The sequence below is a fragment of the Podarcis vaucheri genome (genome assembly GCF_965113315.1).
Source record: "Podarcis vaucheri genome assembly, chromosome: 8".
Lineage (NCBI taxonomy): Eukaryota > Metazoa > Chordata > Lepidosauria > Squamata > Lacertidae > Podarcis > Podarcis vaucheri.
Window position 1 is genome coordinate 74,240,431 of NC_138766.1, and position 5,983 is coordinate 74,246,413.

Sequence of the window (5,983 nt, forward strand, 5' to 3'; positions counted from 1 at the left end):
ATTATGACTTCATAATGTTTTAAGGTGTTTATCCTACCATGCATTTATGTTATATAATTACAGTGTTTTAATGTCAATAATAATATATGTGAATTATTTAATAAAATGCTGATTAATAAGTTTGAGTTTTATATATCTCTTGTGCAACTAGTTGACAATTTTTCATATCTTTTTTTAAAAGTCATACTGAATCTTGAAGCTGGGAGCCTTTCTTTGGCTGAAGAGATGGGTAAAAAGATTTTGAATAAATAAGCAAATTAAAATCCCACTACAATCTCTGGATATTTTAAGACTGCAGTCCTACACACAATTAGGCAGTAAATCATATGGAGTTCAGTCAAGCAATTCTATGTGCTTAGAATGGCACTGCATGTCATACTGAAAGGGATAAGCACACTTTAAAAAAAAAATTGCTTCTTTTTGGCCTCAGAAGCAACAGATATCAAGAAAATTAAAATGTAATACATTGTTGTTGGTCTTGGCAATGAGCTGCGTTTTTTTGAGCAGTGACATAGTCACCCTTTTAAAAATTTTGAAACCTTCCCTTTGGATTGCAGTCTTTGGGAGCAACAAACCCCTTGTAGCATAGCTCCACCGATTAGGCTCTTGTGGAAGAACTATGCAACAGAAAAAGATTAACAATGGATTGAAAAGTCAAATGAGGGTGTCGGAGGATCTACAGCTGCCATCTGCGAGAAATTCTCCATTTTGTTCTGATGATAAATGAAACAGGAAATAGTCCAGGAGCTATGGTTGTCATAATTTGCTTGGAGAAATTGTTATAATTGTTACACAACTGTGCCTTTCACTCCTATACATGATCATAAGTACAATCACACCTTGGTTCTCGAACGTAATCCGTTCCAGAAGTCCATTCGATTTCCGAAAACATTCAAAAAACAAGGCACAGCTTCCGATTGGCTGCAGGAGCTTCCTGCAGATGCTCAGGTTCCAAAGAACATTCGCAAACCGGAACACTTACTTCTGGGTTTTCAGCATTTGGGAGCCAAAACATATGAGTACCAAGGCGTTCGAGAACCAAGGTATATAAGAAGAGCCTGTTGAATCAGACCAATGTCCCATCTCATTCAGCATTCTGATCTCACAATGTCCTGAGCAGTTGCCTTTGGGAAATCAGGGAGCAGGACCCAACAGCAAGATCCTTCTCTTCTCCTGTGGTTTCCAGCAGCTCGTATTCAGAAGCATTGCCTTCTAAAACCGTCTTGTTTTAGCTACTTATAAATTGTTTTCCATTTTATTTTCATGGTTTAGGAGTCTCCTGTGACTGACTATTCTTATTCAGCAGCTGAAAGGGGCCATTGAAGTAAATGTCTTCTCCCTGCTCCTTAGATGTTGTCGCCGTTGCGCTTGAAGTCAACCGCACCGAAAGCCATTGAATTGTGTCTGGATCTTGCCCATTCATAAACGTTTCCTGCTGACTTGTCAATTAGTGACATCCCCGTCTCCATCTAGCAAGGGTTGTGGCCCTGCTTTGTTCTGTGTGTCGTGCCAATCTTTTGGCACAGAATAAATGCCAAATAGCCGGAGTCATCGTAGAAAACGGCCAACGCAGCCAAGTAAAGGTCAGCTTCAACATTTGAAAGTATACTCGGAAACCCTCCATCCATCTGTGTTGTCTGTTTGGCTAGGTTAATCATGAGCCTGCAGTTCCAAATGTTCAAAGTTATCAAGGTTTCAGAGCATGTTCCCACCAAAAAACAAAAAACAAAAACCTTCATTGGGGAGTGTTTATAAAAATATGTCTCAGTGGCGTATACCCTCAGGTTTTTGTGCATTGCAACATTTTGTTCCAAAATGTGATTGTAATTCCTCTTCCTGGGAGCACTCGGCTATAGCAGCCTCAATCCTGGATATTTTATAGCAATATGGAAGAGGACTTGCAGCTCTGCAGATCAGAAATGTACAGTGGTACCTTGGGTTAAGTACTTAATTCATTCTGGAGGTCCGTACTTAACCTGAAACTGTTCTTAACCTGAAGCACCACTTTAGCTAATGGGGCCTCCTGCTGCTGCCGCGCCGCCGGAGCACGATTTCTGTTCTCATCCTGAAGCAAAGTTCTTAACCTGAAGCACTATTTCTGGGTTAGCGGAGTCTGTAACCTGAAGCGTATGTAACCTGAAGCGTATGTAACCCGAGGTACTACTGTATTCCCCAATCCTCCATCCCATTCCAGATTACTTGTTATAAACCAAGGATGGAGAGACTTTGGCCCTTCAAATGTTGTTGACTCCAACTTCTAGCACCCCTGACCATTGGCTCTGCTGGCTAGGGGTGATAAGACTTGGGAGGCCAATGTTGGGGGGGCACAGGCTACCCATGCCTGAGAGAGTCTAAGGGGCCTATAAAAGTTCAGTTCCCCCTTTTCTTCTACCTTCCATTTTTTAATTTTTGTTTTCAGCTGCCTCATCAACATTTCATGACTCAAACTGCATTCACTCAAACATTTGACTTGTAGACTTGGGTAAGTGAGAGTGTCTCCAAATTGTAACATGACTTGGGAATTCAAAAGGTATTTGGGTTAAATTAATATAATTTAGTTTTGCTTGGTTAGTAGAATGTGTTTAAAAGTGCACAAAAATCATTGAAAATGATTGCCAAGTTCTTGCAGTTATATATTATTACTATTTAGCAATACCTAAATTAAAATTCTTTGGCTTTTGGAAAGCAGCTTATGTGCTTCATCAAATGTAGACTTACCAAGCTAAACGTTGTCCAGTCACAAAAATAATAGCAGATTTGAATTCCTCACACCGAAAGATATATTTTTAAGACCCCCTCACTGGAGAAATGTGCAAAAATTTAGTTTCACCTCCTAAAATGACACAACTTACAGTGCTATCCATATGTTCCATGCATGCAAGAAGAACCCTGTATGTTATTAGTTCCATTTATTAGTTGCCATAGGCGACTTGGAAAAAGCCTGGTTAAAAACGTCCAATATTGTCAGCACCAATTTTAAATGTATAAAAACAAAACGACAACAAACTGGACAAGCCACAGAACCTACCTCTACAAGCAAAATAACAGCAACCATCAGAGTTCTGCTGAATCCAGTTTTTCTTCAGAAAAAGCGGTGTGTGTGGGTGAGTGTGTTTGTGTGTTTTCTCTGCCAGGAGTGGGGGGGGGGGGAGAGGCAACCAGAAGGGACAATGCCCATGACACTCTCTCAAAATTACAAATTTGCCTATGGGTCAGGAAGGGCCGACAATGTGGTGTGCTGAACATGCCTATACCAGAACATCCCTGTTTTGCAAAAGAGAACTTGTAATGCCTCACTGGACAGTGAAATGCAGATTTCTGCCAACTGATAATAGCAAAGGGAGTCTGAAAAGAATCTTGGACAATTAACAATGTTTGATAAGCTCCTGACAAAGTGTTTTGACAAAGAGGCTACAGGCCCTGCGGGGCTTGCCAATGGATTTTTTTGGGAACCACAGAACTATATAGATTCAGCAGTTAAGCAAGCAGCACAAAGTGAAGTCTCACAGCTCTGAAAGTCTAAGGCCAGTTAAAAGATATCTGTGAAGGTTACAGCAGGTAGTTCACCCTGAAAAATTGACCCATCGCCTCAAGTTCAGCATGATCCAGACATATCAAGAACACATAGAATCTGAGAATTGTAGAGCTGGAAGAATTGTTTTTCTTCTGCCTTAGAGCAGTAATTGCGGTTAAACAAGACCAGAATGGCAACAAAAAAATATGGACTAGTGAGCAAAAGGGTGGGTGGGTCAGAAAAACAAGCAACATGCTGGTTCTAATATTAATACTTAAAGGTAAAGGTAAAGGACCCCTGACTGTTAAGTCCAGTCGCAAATGACTCTGGGGTTGCAGCGCTCATCTCGCTTTACTAGCTACAGTTTTTCTGGGTCATGTAGCCAGCATGAAACCAGAGCAGCGCATGGTGAAACCAGAGCAGCGCATGGAAACGCCATTTACCTTCCCGCTTGAACAGTACCTATTTATCTACTTATACTTTGGGGACTCCATTTCTTATATGCAACCAATGACAATTCCTGCTCTCTGCTTCCTGTACTTTAACAGTTCATAAGAGGTCCTGTCCTGTTGTCCCAAGACTGCTAAGTTTGCTCATGAGCATTTGGTGGGGGTATTAATTAAAAGTCATTTGAAAGTCCAAGTATACAATGTCTAGGAGATCACCTGTATCGACATGATAATTAGCATGCTCAAAAAAATCTAAAAGGTTAAAGATCTGCCTTATTTACAGAATCCACAGCTTTTCTTTAAGAAGATTTGTTCTTCTACATGCATCATACACACACACACACACACACACACAGAGAGAGAGAGAGAGAGAGAGAGAGAGAGAGAGAGAGAGATAGTGGTGCCTCGCAAGATGAAATTAATCCGTTCCGCGAGTCTCTTCATCTTGCGGTTTTTTCGTCTTGCGAAGCACGGCTATTAGCGGCTTAGCGGCTATTAACGGCTTAGCGGCTTTAAGAAAAAGGAAACAAACTCGCAAGAACTCGCAAGACGTTTCGTCTTGTGAAGCAAGCCCATAGGGAAATTCATCTTGCGGAACGACTCAAAAAACGGAAAACTCTTTCGTCTAGCGAGTTTTTTGTCTTGCGAGGCATTCGTCTTGCGGGGCACCACTGTGTGTGTGTGTGTGTGTGTGTGTGTGTGTGTGTGTAAAATAATGTTTTCCATTAGTTTACCCAGAGCAGACATTATGTCAACTCATCTTTATTTTAATAACCTAAGAACCCTCATCTCTCTTTTTTTAAAATGGTGTTTGTCCACTTCATAATCTTCTGGTGTGGAGACTGGTCTAAGGAACAAGTTACATGTTTTTATTAGATGATCAGCAATTTCACATCTCAGTTCTGCCTCCCATGCAGATTCCTAAGTGGGGAATAACCAATATATGCTGAAGTCAGAACTGCTATTCTGTTGACATCTAGAAGGGAGCATTGCTTCAACAAGAGTGATAAAATTCTTCATTCAGGCCTCAGTGGTTGATATGATAACACTAATAAATGCAACTCATGATTTTCAAGCATAGATACGGTCTTGGCTGTAATGGACCATGCATCCCCCCCCCATTACCAAGGCTTTTAAAGTATTAAATGTGATATTTTGTACCCCTTCCTTTCATTAACCATGTGACTTGGCTGTTTGCATTCCTAGCTGATCCAAACCCATCTCCCCCAGTCTGAGACTGGTTCCAACGCATCCCTCACTGCTCAGTTCTGTAGCATTTCTTTCTTGGTTGGCTCTCTTTGGAAGCTCCAGCCAGAGAGAGGTGGTCTTTTGTTGTCTTGGAGAATCTGCTTTCCCAAATGAATTTTGCGAGGCTGCCACGTGGACATCTAAGAGGATTGGCTTGACTTCTCCATGACCAGGTGCACTGAATGAGCAGGGAAATTTTGTAGGGAGAGAGTACCATACATTGGCATTAAAATATTTAAAATCACAGGTGGGCAAACTGCAGCTCCCAGAAGCCCTTGGAAATAACCCGTTATTTAATCTCATCAGAGTTCCTTCCTCTTGATCAGTTCCTTTTTTATTATTCTTGTTTTAAAAGTCTGCTTTCCCTTCTTTCTATCCAGTTTCAGAACAATCGGAAGGGGCGGTGTTTTATTTGATAAACCACCCATTTTATATTTTCTTTTTCTTTTATTCCTGATTGGTATGGCTTGAGAAAAACATATGTTTCCTCCCAGCAGCCGTAAGAACAAATTAGGTAGGAAACAAATTACTTTCACTTGCTTTCCGGAGCAGTTGCCGTATTGGTCGCTGTGGGTTAAACCACAGAGCCTAGGGCTTGCCGATCCGAAGGTCGGCGGTTCTAATCCCTGCGACGGGGTGAGCTCCCATTGTTTGGTCCCTGCTCCTGCCAACCTAGCAGTTCAAAAGCACATCAAAGTGCAAGTAGATAAATAGGGAAGGTAAACAGCGTTTCTGTGCGCTGCTCTGGTTCGCCAGAAGCGGCTTAGTCATG